This window comes from Macrosteles quadrilineatus, unplaced genomic scaffold (assembly GCF_028750875.1).
Source record: "Macrosteles quadrilineatus isolate MER2022 unplaced genomic scaffold, UCM_ALF_1.0 Scaffold_9__3_contigs__length_116548681, whole genome shotgun sequence".
NCBI classification, from domain to species: domain Eukaryota; kingdom Metazoa; phylum Arthropoda; class Insecta; order Hemiptera; family Cicadellidae; genus Macrosteles; species Macrosteles quadrilineatus.
In genome coordinates, this window is record NW_026542602.1 from 2,699,342 (window position 1) to 2,714,378 (window position 15,037).

At 34.7% G+C, this 15,037-nt stretch overlaps 1 protein-coding gene and 1 non-coding gene across 4 annotated transcripts in view; both read right to left on the bottom strand.

Annotated features, from left to right (window-relative positions):
- LOC129003225 (uncharacterized) overlaps nucleotides 1–13,083 on the bottom strand; it is a 153,985-nt gene extending 140,902 nt beyond the window's left edge. Inside the window, exons 1-2 of one of the 3 annotated variants that reach the window (XM_054431518.1) lie at nucleotides 12,988–13,060; nucleotides 499–531 (exon numbers count right to left, since the gene is read on the bottom strand). The gene's annotated coding sequence lies outside the window, so the exon portion shown is untranslated. Of the gene's footprint in view, nucleotides 1–498; nucleotides 532–12,987 lie in introns of all 3 variants that reach the window. The other 2 variants (XM_054431519.1, XM_054431517.1) reach the window with 2 other exon arrangements.
- Trnan-guu (transfer RNA asparagine (anticodon GUU)) lies at nucleotides 9,983–10,056 on the bottom strand. The gene has a single exon. It is a non-coding gene; the product is annotated as a tRNA-Asn (tRNA).
- Nucleotides 13,084–15,037: the final 1,954 nt, after the last annotated feature.

Sequence of the window (15,037 nt, forward strand, 5' to 3'; positions counted from 1 at the left end):
ATTCTTACAACACAGTTAAAATCTGAATCTGGTTAACTACAACTGGAAACGTCGTTAGCTTGGTAGCCATGGTGGCTTGTGGCGGTAATGGGGAGGAGTGGAACACCTTTTAGAACATATTCCTACAACACAGTTCAAATCTGAAGCTTCGTTAACTAATAACTGGTTAACTACAACTGGGAACATCGTTAGCTTGGTAGCCATGGTGGCCTGTGGTGGTAATGGGGAGGAGTGAAACATATTTTAGTAAATGTATTCCTACAACACAGTTCAAATCTGAATGTTCTAAAGTCATATCTTTGACTATCAATACACTTCTGTATCCAATAGTCAATGGTCATACTTTATCCTCGAGTTACTGTACTATTAAAATACTGAACCACAATCTTCCTATCACACTGCAAACATGAAATTTACCCAAACGTCTTCGTTCGTAATCACAGCAAAAACTGTCTTAGGTAAGAGCATTTGCCTTTTACTACTGTATTGGTCACCTACCTTTAGGAAGAGGTTGTTGTCCTGGTGGGGCAACTGCAAGAGAAACAAACGAGAATTAGCGGTGGTTTAACGTGAGGAACTAGGCCGAGGGTTTCACAGAGACAATAGAACCTAACTACGCGACAGTTGGTGACTACAGTAGTAACACAGAGAGTGGCGGGACTTGAACATTGATTTGGAATATTACAAGTAGACTCGTCTGATGTGTTGAAGTGTGTAATGTCCTGCAACTTTTCCATGCTCTGAGGTAAACTAGTCTGTATGAAGGCATAGATGAAGTATTATATTACTTCATCTATGATGAAGGTACCTGTCTCCTGCTCTTCGTCCTGGGACTGTCTCAGGCCTTGAACCATTGACCAGTCACCAGGTAGATCAGGAGACAGGTTCCATCACACAGACTATAGATGCTTCCTTCTTGTTATGGAGTAAATTTGACAATGATCGCTTTATTTGGTGATAAATAATGATAAGATAATTTGGTTAAGCTAGTTGTAAAGATGGTAATACAGCAATACATAAATAGTGAAAATGCATATATATACTGAGCAAAAACGTACCTTTAATATTGTCTTCAGCTGTTTCACGGGGATTATAGAGTGTGCTTAAACTTATGGAAAATAAATCCTCCGGTATTTTAATATTACTGTTTTAATCTTCACGACTTCACGGCACCGATTCGATTTCAACAGCTTCACATCCAAGTTATCGAGTTCACTTTCTGCGTCGTGTAACAAATGGACATCTTTGCCGATTCTTTTAGGTGCAATATACATGTGTAACTTGGTATTATGTCTTATCGTTTTATGCAACATTCATTATAAAGATTAGTTACCATTGTAAGAAGTTCTTTATTCGCATCTGATCAAATAAGTCCACCAACACTATTAGGTATGTGTACCTTTCAGCTGTAAATTTATCCAAGACCTTAAATATACATGAAATGTATAGCGACGGTTACCGATTAAACGACTCGCACAGATTATTGTTAGACTTTTCTGAGTTTTCTATAATTTTTTCGGATAACTATTCATATACGGTGTTAATCGATGAGCACAATGCCTAAGTGAAACATGAAACCAATAAACCCTCAACTGATCAAGAAAATCCCTAGCTTAATCTCCTTCAAAACAAGAATCCAAAAATAGACCATTGCAAAACCTCATCTGTATGTCGTGCAAAAACATGTATTAAGGGATTATTTGCGTTATCGAATTACATTGACATTCCATCGGCTCAGGTGACGGCAAAAAGTGTAACCAGCTGGCCTCCGGATCAGCTGGTCGAGAGAAGTGAGAAAAACAGGAAGGACTACAGGAGTTTCCGGCGTTTTCCCGCCATATTACACGGAAAGTCAGCTGTTCCAGTTGCAACACCAGCTGGAGATATAGCCTGGATAAAGCTTTGTCATTGGTGACCGACATTTCTCAGATCGGGTCAGTTGGGGAAACATCTCATACTGATCTTCAATACCACCGACTCCCCATGGTCCAGTGGGAAAATCTCCAGGAGTTGGCATTGCTTACCCCTGATTCTATACAAATCCATTCCGTTATGGTTACGTAATTGTCTCATTAAACTAGTAGTTTACGATCGCGTAAAGAAACGAGTAGAAAATGTAAGGTACATACAAGCTTTGACGAGTGCCTTTAAAACTTCTTCGAGTGTTTTAAAGGTTAATTACGCGAGTTGCGTACACTAATTTACCTACGACTGTTTCTTAGTTAATACAAAATCACTGCTCATAGCTTCCAAGAGAGGTTATGTTTTCGTTTAAAACCTCTCATCGCCACCGATTGTGATTCAACGACTCATGTCCCAACTACTCACTCATTGTATAATAAATTAAATTTCCCTTAACGGCTGATAAGTTGATGTTAGAAGCATTAAAATTTTGCTTCTTTTCGCTCAAACTTCATTGGTCCATAGTTGTACTGTAAGTAACAAAACAATGTTGTTAAGTAAGTAAACAATACTGTTAAGTGAATCTTTTCGATTCTAAAAAGCCTTATTCTGAAAAGGCTAGTTTTATAACAGACATAGGTAAAAATGTTTGAAGACCCAAGGTTTTATTTTGTATGTCCCTGGGAGTAAATCACCTTTTACAGCAATTTCAACACAGAAGGTTAGCGATTTCTTGTTTGATTACTATATTTGCAGCTCTTAGTAAACTAAATGGTCTTGATTGATTCTGGCCTTACCGTAATAACAAACTATTGAATACAAAGACATAGAAACAAAGGTATTGGCCCACAATTTGGTGATACAACAGGATGGGAGGTCTACAAAGTATTCAAAGTCTTCACCAGCCTTGCCCTTACATCATCAATTCCAAAACACTTCCATTCCTCTGATTTCCAAATCAGTTCATTTCCATCGAGTCCCGATGAATCTTCAGGCTTCTTGGCAAACAAGCGGACGATATCGGGCCATCGTTATCGTTATCGTTGTGCAACGATGGACTGTAACGACCCCAGCTCCCACCAGCTGGTTGTGTAACCTTATACCGGTTCCACCGTTACCTCCTGGCCCAGTCTGCGACCTGGTAAGTGGTAACTCTGCAGCCAGCGCCAGTGTTGTCCACATTACTCTCAACATGCTGGAATTACCCTTTTTAACCCTCAAAAACTGATTACCCTGTAAAATACCCAAGAGAAGTAAAACTACCTAAGAATTTCAAATGCTGATCCACACTCCAACTACGTCAATTACTAAAATCACTTTACTGCATATAAGAGGAAATTTTGAGGGGATTTGATTGGCCATATCAGAAACTGAGTGGTTATAATGGTCTCTTAACAACCAAAAGTGAGGAAAGTTTGGAAGCTTAGAAAGGTTCGAAATGTTTCCAAAATTTGGAAGACAAAGTATGAGGCTTGCTAAGAGGCTTCAGGTTGCAGATAATTTTGGGTAGTTTCCCCAGCCATGAGGTATCAGGCTTTTTCTTATCCCAAAAGGTTTAGAGTTTAGAATATGGTGTCAGTAGCTCCTTTGATGGCACAAAGCTGAGTCCATAATGTCCTTGATCATTGGTCTTTACGGTGGTTTTGGTTAAAGAAACAACTGATCTTAGTCAGTTAATTACACTGATAATCTCTATTTCACACTAAACATGAATTCACAGCTGCTTACACAATCTCACCGTATTATAAAATTATGACTGAATAAGTGGAAAAGTTTACTGTCAGTGAAAATAATAATCGTAATCCATATACAATATTCTTCATGTATAGGCCTATGGAAGATACTTCATGTTGATGAAAATGGAAGATTTCTCCACATGACAAATGGACCAATCTTACATTTTAGGAATAGCTTTTGATTTTAAAGTGATTATATAAGGTGAATCTGTCTCATGCTGCTTACTTACATAATATTTCCGTTGTAGCCACGTTGTTTTCGCACCTATAACGTTTACAATGTTTGCTTTCACAGATTCAACTAAGTTCATCAGGGTGACAAGTTTAATTTCACCCCTACGATTCCTACTATCAAGTCATGACTCTCACAGATCTAAACAAGCTCACCACGATAACAAGTTTAATTCCACCCTTTCGATTGTTTCCTTCGATTCTTTCTATCAACATGTTTAATCGCAGACCCAACCACCCACGAACGAGGAGGAAAATCCATAATTATTGTCCAATTTGCAGTTTCTCTGCGGAAGAGACGCAGTGGACACAATTACCTTATAATTGGAAGTGGTTTGTCCACCCATTGTATTGGTTCGATATTATCGGTCCTAGAACGACGAACTTTCACCGACTTGGAGCTTGCACAACACAACAGCCTGCGACAAACACACGACAATTGTGAGGTTAGGTTTCTGCGCACAGCTGATTTTACGCGTCATTGTCGATCAGCTGATTGAAAAAACCCAATCAGGTGATTTTACGGTTCTGATTGATGATTTATTCAATGGTACCGATATCGAACCCATTTGATACAGTTGTGTTTGTGCTGACTATGTTAACCTATAAGGATGATCGAGCAATGCACAGGATATTAATGTCATAATCATATTATCATTACATTAAGAATTAGATGTATTGTCTTAATTGTAATAAATGTGATAATCTAATACAGCTACAACAAGATTGCTCTCGAAGTGCTGCCTCCAAATATATTCTAGCTCAAGGGTAATTACAGATGCATATTTGAGCTTTACAAAGAATACATAAAATCAGCTGTCCATGCCAAGTCAGCTGGAAGGTGTTGACCTCCAAGCCATCGTCTTGCCGGTTTCAACCTGTTCGACCTGTCTTTTAAATTACACAGAATTAATGTCCGGCGATGAGCTCAGTTTCTTTGCCTGGTGAGATTTCGAAGTCTAAATCAAGATGGTTTATTTCCTTGAAAAAATCATATTTTGTGGACACTGAACTTTAGACACTATTGTAAACACCTCATCCCTTTAGTTGAGAAAATAATTGAATGATCACCTCAGAGGGTAAAATACTGTCAAAATGTTATTTTTCATCATACAGCAAAAAACTGATGTATACAATCGTGGTTGAAGTTGCAGGGCTAAAGTAGTTTTTTTTTACTTCATAGGACGTCGAAAAATCAGCTGAAGTCTAAGACTAGGACATCAGCTGTACATTGTTATAGCATTAAAATCCGTCCACTGATTTTTCTGAATATATATTCCCGATTGACCAGAAAGCTATCGTTTCGTTAATAAAAATGTGTTGTGTTCATCATCTTGTCATATTATAAATTAAATAAATGTACCTCTTTATCAAAATTTAGACCAATTAATGAGCATACAAATTCCTAATAGTTTTCCGAACGTATTGTTGTGTTGGAAGATTAATATATTGCATCTAATTGACAATTACAGCTATTCTTCTTGTTTTATTAGCGTATGTATTATAACAATGAGACCATTTTGGAAGGTAGTTTATAAACGTAAAAACATGTGTACGATGTTTACTTAGATTGTAAAATAGTTTAAAGAATTGAGTAGTATTACGAAAAATATAGTCCGACCTCGGGGCCAAACTTGTATTTTCGACCCTAACTCGAAGAACAGAGATTTGTATTTTAACTAGGTATAATACAAAAAAATTTCCGTAACTTATTGATAACAAAAAAGAGTGACGTTGTAACTACAGACAAGATTAAACACATTCCATAGTCAACTCCTCTTTATATAATTAGAGCATGAAACCGAAACAAGTGGACTCATACAGTAAATCTTTCTTCTTTTTCTCCTCTTTTTGTCCAGTTACAATGATTAGCATAACTATAATTAATTACACATCAGTGGACACTGATGGCTGATTTTGTAAGCAACACATAAAGAAACAGCTGATTTAATAAACACCTGATTTACAACTAACTGTTCCTAGCTGCCAGTGAAGAAAAGAAACCTAATAACCATATGGAAATGCTACTGGAAGTGTATGGGGACTGTCGAGTCATTGCCTTCATGTCTTCGTGGTCTGAGTTGGTGATTATGGACGAAGAAAGGTATAATAATGAGCTCTCGAGAGAACAACAGGCAGAAGTAAAGACGACTAAACGTTATTACTTACTCAGCTTCGTCTTGAATGGGACTTCAAGGACGTCTTTTAAAATCGTCCTCATTTACTAGATTTATTTGTGGTTACAATATATTATGTTTCAGGGAACAGCTATTGGGGTAACATGAATCTAAATGTAATTCCGTTACGGGATTTTAAGTAATTATTATTCAATTAAGGATAATGTGTTTTGACGGATTTAAACGGGGATTTAATTTTGGTCTAAACTAATTACCAACAAGGATAAGCAATAAGTTAATTGATTTAATTAGTCTTAACTAATATTCTTAAAATGTTCTAACTCATTTTCTTAAGTCTAAACTAACGTTTTTAACTAATATGTCTCATCCTATTTAAAAGCATGATTTATGAGAGGAAATCTATCGATTCCAAGATAGTTACTTTGTTTACATTTGATTTTCCTTCTTTCGGTCATCAATACATCTTTGAGTAAAGGAATTCTTAAAAATCAGTGGTAAAAACAATTTTCAGGGTTACTATACATGCATTGTAAATCCAAAGATTTTACCATAAAATGGCAATTTCGTCAATGTCATAAAAGCATCACTGGTTATAAATACTGTATCTACAATTCACCTTCCATTAGTAGTTTTATTGCATACACTTACCTATTTTGACCGATGTTTTGACCACCATGTCCCGGCCTTAACAATAGTTCGCCTCCACTCTCTTCCATAACCTGTCTATCCTAAAACCCCAGTCTGGGTGTCTTTCATTACTTGGTCTTTCAATTTCATTCTTAAATTTCTTGCTCCCATACAAATCTAGAGTAAATTTCACGGATCCAAGCACAAATACAGCACATTTCCTGGTCATTCGTGGCCTACATTTTGGATACCGGTAGTTTAATAGTTTTAGGTACTTGCTTCACACTTATTACTGTACAAACAAAGCACTTGCAAACAATTTAATTGATTATCTCGCTCCGGTTTTAGATTTGCCTACGTTATACACTTCTGTTGGTTACCTGCGATTAATTAAATGCGTAATTTAAGTCACAATATTTCTCACTTGGTTTTGGATGGAATCTGCTTACAAAATGTGATCGGACAAAATTGCACTATTTGTAAACAACTTTAAAATGTAAATATATCAGGAACAAAAGAAAGAATGTTTATCCAAACAACTGTTCGTTATTTCATGGATGACGTATTTTTTAACAGATGATTAATATTGTATGACGGGTGTAGAAAACATGGAGAAAATGTGACAAAAACCCCAAAAACTGGGTTTTTGAACGCTCTATGTTCCATTTCAAAAGTAGTTAGACCATGTTTAGCTAAAGACTTTCTAACCAATTCAGTGAATACGGGTAAATGATTTGAGTAAAAGACAAAATGACAGATAAAACAGGCACAAATTGTGATAAGACTAGCTTATCGTGTTATTTCGTGTTTAAATGATTCGTGTTAGCCTATAAAAAAATTTTTTTTGGCAGTGAGTAATCTATATGAATGAAATTAGAGTTTCGTCTCTACATTGCGAAGAATCATAAAGTTTTTTGTTATAAAAATAACGTAAAAACTTATATAGGCTTACCCGTCAGTAGTCCAAAATTGTGTCTTATTTCAACTAATGTTGTTCAAAGCTTACATGTTTTGTTGCACTGCAACATCGTCGGAGCTTTTAGTCAAAAACATCAAATAATTTAAACATAGAACAAAACACGGAACACGAAACATTTAAAAAGTAGTTAGACCATGTCTTAATAGCTAAAGACTTTCTAACCAATTCAGTGAATACGGGTAAATGATTTGAGTAAAAGACAAAATGACAGATAAAACAGACACAAATTGAGATAAGACTAGCTTATCGTGTTATTTCGTGTTTAAATGTTTCGTGTTCCGTGTTTTGTTCTATGTTTAAATTATTTGATGTTTTGACAAAAAGCTCCGTCGATGTTGCAGTGCAACGAAACATTTAAGCTTTGAACAACATTAGTTGAAATAAGACACAATTTTGGACTACTGACGGGTAAGCCTATATAAGTTTTTACGTTATTTTTATAACAAAAAACTTTATGATTCTTCGCAATGTAGAGACGAAACTCTAATTTCATTCATATAGATTACTCACTGCCAAAAAATTTCTAAGTGCCTTTAACACTTTCAACCTTTAAACGACGATGTCCACAAAGGAGTCAATTATTCTCTCGCCGAAAGTTGAATTTGTAGGCGGAGACAGAAAGGGAAAGCGGTCAAGGATATTGCACAAATGTTTACGAGACTGTAAATCCATCAAGTTGTGAAACTTAGAGTGACCACAGTTAATTAATTAACTTGAGGAGGTGATTTGTCAATCTGTCACTGTATTTCTTGTGTTTGTTGTCGTGGTTTATATGGGATAACTAAAATCTGTGTGTACTACAAAAAACACAATCTCTTTTTGATGTATTACTGTATTAGTGTAAATCATTTACTTTTTTGCCACATTACACAGTTAGTAGCTTATATTAATTAATTCTTGTCTCTGGGCAGACCAGAAAGTAGTTTTTTACAGAAAGGTATGAAAATCAGTTTTACTTTGGTTAAAATACGGCCCAATTGGCCTTAACCCAAAAACCGTAGACCCTAATACCATAGACTAACCAACACAAGTAGACTTCTCATCCGATTTTAAATTTTGAAGCTCTTTTTCGTGTCTAGTTCATGTCCGGTGACACTGATCGCTGGTGAAGATTTTTTTCTACTATAGAGTTAATTTCATTATCTGTTCTTTACTGTGTGGTTATAAACTCGGGGACGAGTTATTGTTTACTATGAGGCTGTTTATTAATTTAAACGATATTTAAAATTACTGAAATAACAAGAAACTAATTGTAAACAAAACACGACGTCTAGTCTACCGAGCAGAACAAACAAAAAATTGGCTTCAGCTTATCCAATAGTATGAGAAATCTACCAAGAGAGTATATTTTATCAGTGCTATTACTATTATTAAAATAGACCCAACGTTTTCATTGTATCCATAACAATTGCACGTGTAGGCAGTAACAGCTGATTGTTCATTCGTGTTGAGGAATGCTGCGGTTAGTCGACGTGTAACGTGTACGATGAGACGTTAAAGTGGAACACGCAACACGCACACACACGCAACACGGGGACGTCACTAGACCTTCCCTCCGCCTACAGTATACGTACAGCGTATGGTCGTGGCAAATACTTTCATAACTCCCAATGTAGATTCTTTCAAACTTTGTTTTTGCTGGTAAAAGTACTTCACGTATGCAAAGTAAAACGCATACTCTCTTAATCAATTAATGCTTTGAAACTTCAACCCCAATCCACCAGCAAGGATAATTAATTATGTTGAATTTCGAAACTTTACAATATTCGTATTATTCATTTATCCAACAAGTTAACAGGATGATAAAGTACAGTACTGTTCTACATTATTACAGTAGTAGATAAAATCATCGCGTTCGTTGTTTTTATTGCTGCAATTTACAGTTTGTTTATTGTTACGATACGTAGTTATTTATTATTGATAATTATATTGTTATTGCCACTGATTAATTTGTAACTTAGGCTATTATGTTGCAATTTAATTTTTTACATTGTTGTTCATTGTAAAGTATATTGTTTTTGTATTGTCTTTCACTGTTCGTCACATGCACATGTAATGTTTGCAGTTTAGCTGTTTCTTAATTGTTGTTTTGTCATATTCGACCATCAAACATGAATTTACCGTCTCAAAGTTTGTACTCATTAAAAGGGGTCATCCGTTAAAATGTGAAATAAATAAATAAATAAGAACATTACTGAAACCCCTAGAACGCTACACAGCTTGGATATTATTCCAGCGACAGTTTTAATTACTTAGGGTAAACCTTTATCACAACAACTTACACTTTCCTTGGGGGAAAATAAAAATAAACAAACTCACAACAGATTCAAAGCAATTCAAATCAATCTATTTGTTCCAAAAAAAGTTAACGCCCCCGGGTGGGCTCGAACCACCAACCTTTCGGTTAACAGCCGAACGCGCTAGCCAATTGCGCCACGGAGGCTACTTATCCGCCGCATCTTGCAAGCTCATCTTATGATGAGGGTTATTTTTACCGTAAGGTATGATGTATTATTGACTGCAATACTGAAATAATGTACTTCTCGTCATGTTGTAAGACTTGAAGATTTTATGTTTCGTGTTTGTATAAGAGTGAGCTGAAGTTTATAAAATGCTTTCCTTTTAATTTACGGTAGATCTTAGATCTTACTATCGTTGCGTTATTGCTTGGTATGGCCATATTGTATTCTCTTTATTCTATGGTATAACACACTATGACAAGCTATTTATTGTAATTAGATTGTTGTAACCTATTTTGCTTGAATCTAAATACTATACATACTTTTGAAATAAGTTAAACATGAAATAGATGAGTAGTGATCGGAAAACGCCCTACAGTATACAGAAACCGGACTCAATGATATCTAAATTGTTTTCAGCTAATCTATAAAAGATAGCAAATTTGTAAAATGGTAGTACTGTACACTGTACACTTATTCTATGCTGGGATTTATTTCAACGGCAAGCAGCCAATTTACACAAATAAAACCATACTGTAATTTACTGTAGGCTCTACTATAAGACTACGATATACTAATAAAAAAAATTAATTTGTACAAGATAGCGAGATTGTTTACACAAAAGTGACTGCATGAATATAAGCTGATGTGATAATATACAGGCCCAAAGTGACATTAATGAGAAAATCGTAATACGAACAAAAATATACTACAGACTCGTTTCAAAATAAATACATGCGCGCACAAGCATGATAAATTAGGAATGGTTTACTTTCAATGTTTTTTCATGTTTTTTACATTCTAGTTATAATGTTACTGTTAAAAACATTCTCAAACAAAAGATACGTGAAAAATTCTGTTATAAGTTTAGGAAATTATTTTGAATCCAAAAACAATAGAATGTAGGACAAATATTAAAGAAATCCATTTCCCCCAAGCATCGCTTATTCACAATTCCAACTGAACTTCGGCTCAAAACATCTCAAACAGGCTAATAACAGTCTATTGCTGCGGTTAGAAAATTACAGGCTTTGTAATTTCACACGGAGATTTCAATTGAATTAAAAAATTGCTTAAATGTTTAGTGTGCGGTTAATTTGACGTTTGTGTTTCAAACTTCTTGTTTCGTGGGTTAAAAAACAATTTAAAGGCGCACGCAATCCGGCCTTCCCTATTTATTGCACTCCGGAACCCTTAGCTTGGAGGTTCGTTTAGGGCGGATCGTGGTATAATGGCTCATAATTAGGGTTCTCTGTTTTTTAGCCCTTTGCGGCTTCTTGTTAAACAGGGCTGATGGGAGTTCGAGGGCGATAAAAATAACTGTTTATAGTCGTAAAAATTGATAGTTATAGGTAATTTAAAGGGTTCTTTGTTCTGGAATAAATTGAGCTATTTAACCTGATGTAAGTGTGTTTTCAAAACTGAATTATGAATTCAAACACATTAATACAGGAGACACTTTAAAGAGCTCTAAAGCAATTTGCATATTGTTGTGTAATGAGTATATTGCGATTGCATATTTAAAACAGAGGTGCAGTTAAAAATGGATATCTACTATTTTTGTTTGTAACAAATTCAAACACCATAAATTCATTCCACCTTAAATTTTACACAAAATATATTCACTTAGCCTTACACAGCTGAAGTACACCTACAAAAACGTTAGAAAACTCTTTTCACATAAAAGTAATGACATTGTACAATTTTCTACTTAACCATGATTCTTTGTTAGTATTTTTTTATACATTCCCTGAAGTTAAACAATGAACAATTAATGATCAAACAAAACAAAATTTTAAAATGCTATGAATGGTTTTGTGGTGTACCAACAATGTAACAGAAAATGTAATATTTAGGATAATTGATTTTAACAAACGCATAACAGGGTAAAAATGGTTCATTCTTCGGTGTATTTTACCCCTTTTATCAGTGTTTAATAAAATAAATAATACATTTTATATTAAGCGCGGTGAAATATGTTAAATTTAAGCAGTAGCGTTAATCATATACATTTATTTATTTATTTACAGACAGAAAACTACATTTTCCTATACATACAATGATGGTAAGACGTTGCATTCAGACTTACATAAAACATTTCATACATAACATGAAGATGACCTGACTAAAAACCCCTAATAAATGAGAATGTATCAAAAATATATCAATATATAACAATAAATAGCAACAATAATTAACAATCAACATGGGGAACAACAAATTTAGTAATTAGCTAACAAAGATAAAGAATAAAAAAACCAGTAACAGTAAATAAATCACTTAAACAACAACTACATTGATAGTATTAATTGGACATTATAGTATTAATTTCAATTAGACACGTAGGTGGTCCAAATCGCAGAATCAAATCGAATAAAATTTGAAAATGATGAAATAATTGCTATAAATTTAAATATGACGTCTAGTTATTTTAACTACTGATAGTTAACATTTAATGGTTGTATGCAAGTTTCTAGTAGCTTACTAAAGGCCAATTTTACTATCAAACAATCACTTTATTAACTTAAGGATCCTAGTTTACGATTATCATTTCTGCTATATAATTACGTAGGTATCATTAAGTTAATTACGCTGATAAAATCTTTGAACAGGAATAATTTAGTTGACTTATATATAACGAAAATGCAACATCGAATGTCAAGTTTTTGTGAAAAAATATGTTTATAGCTGTAGCGTAAATCTCTTTTAGTTTTCTCGTAAAACAGTTTAGAATTTCCCAAATACTTAAGTAAGGTATTAAAAGCGTTCTTTTCAGACAATGTTTATGTCACAGTACCTTATTTTGTTAATGATATTTGAACTAGAAAGAACTCTTGGGGGTTTCCTGCTTTTAGGTTAAATTTTCGTAAATTATTATATTTTAGTTATAGTATTATGTAACGAAAAATTCTTACCTTAGTTAAATTGTGAAATAAATCCAATACAGAAAAGCAGCGACACAACACTGAGCACAAACCGCGCGACACTAGCGCACTCTAGCAACGTTGGCTACAGACTGAACAAGCGTCAGCAGTCAGCACTCAGCTGGCAGCCGGGAGTCACATGACCTGCAACAGCCAATCAGAGAGCGCGCTCGCAACAATGCTTCGAATGTCAACAACGTGCGGCTAAAGGCGGTGTGGTTTGAAACATCTGACGAGCGTCTCAGGCAAGATTTTGGAATTTGTACGGTAGCGGAAGATGTGCTGCTGAGTAAAAACATGTATTGATGATATGACCTTTGCCGTTAGACGACTATTTATTTATTTATTTATTATTTGACGGTAGCAACCATTTACAATAATTACTTAAATTTGTTAATATGCTTTAACAATACATAATGATGAATTAAGTTAGATGGCTAACATTGGTGTGGTTCGTAATAACTTACGTGACATATTTTTTGTGACAGTAAATTAAATAATATAAATAAATAATAATAAAGAATATGTATTTGTTATGGTAGTTCATGCTAAGCTTAAAAAATATAGATAAAAATATAGAATAAAATATAGACTATATACTATGGTTTGATATGATCAGGTTGATTGTTGTAATTATATACAAATCTTGTTTATGATTAGGCTATTTGATGTTCGGTTCTTTATTCTTTGTTCCTTTCCAATTGCCGAAGCCTATTTGTAATATTAGAGGAAAAACAGTAGTTTAAAAATGTCGATGTATTGTTCGCAATCGTTTTAAAAAATATAATAGAAAGAAGTATAGACGATTACCGGACATAATACCTTGAGTATGAACTGTACAGGACTAAATTAAATCTTCGGATTAATATTTTAATTAGTGCATCCAATAATTCAGAGTATGTTTACAATAGACTAGTGCAATATTAGTTTTATTCCCCAAAACAAGTCAAAATCGCCAACAAATCTTATATAACTCTACAACAGAACCGGTTCTAAATTGTCGGTTCTGCCACGTAAATTTGGCGAAATTGTACATCGTTGTGTATAGCGAAAATCAAACAACAATAACGGAGGACGAGAAGTTCCCATCGGTACGAGAACCTAAACACCGAATATTTTGGTTCCGGCAGACCGCGCGGGAAAAATGGGCGGGTTCATGGGAATGGCGGTAAATAGCGGGACTGGGATTCCGCCCATGAGCGAAGCTGTATAGGATATGTCTGATGTTTTGGAACAGTTTCTTGACTGTTGACTAAAGCGTACACATCTTTCCCAGCTTTCGTGACTTTCGGACAGCATTTCATAGCATTTTTGTATGTCACATTTTCACATCACAGGACGTTAGGCTACGTTCTCACATTAATTCAGGCTAGACCTATAGGGTTGCATTATCACTTTGATAATCCAGTGGTGATGGGTGGGATTTGAACCCCTGACTTCAAGGATGTATGTCCCGCTTTCACACTCTGCCACTAGACCAGATCACTCTCCGTTTACCCTTTTAAAACCACTAAGAACTATTAGTATACATCCCCTGTAAAAAGTAATCCTTTATTCTATGACTTTGATTTTTTTAGTTTATGTATAGTATAGCTAATAATTAATTCTTCTGTACGGTGTTCTATGACTCCCTTGTCTAAGATTTTTTTCTTTGCATCCTGAAAAATGCATTTACGAGTACATAAATAGTAGTAACATTGCTAAATTTCATGTTTGTAGCCTGAACACGATTTTATGTTATTAGGATAGCACAAATCATATACTGCTAAACAGACGGTCAACTATGCACATTCGTATCATTGTAAAACAAGTTTGTCTGAATGCAAAAAAACACATACCTAAGGATTCGAGGGAGTTCCGAGACACCCTGTATAATATAGATAATACAGTACATTGTGGGCTACATTTCTATATTTGTACTCATTCACTTAAGCATTTTGGTGCAAAAACAAAATAATAACAGCATTTATTTGTTAATGGGTGAGGTGAATAAAAGGTAGTATTTGGTAGTACGTACTTCTTTTTGAAGTATTTACTCGGT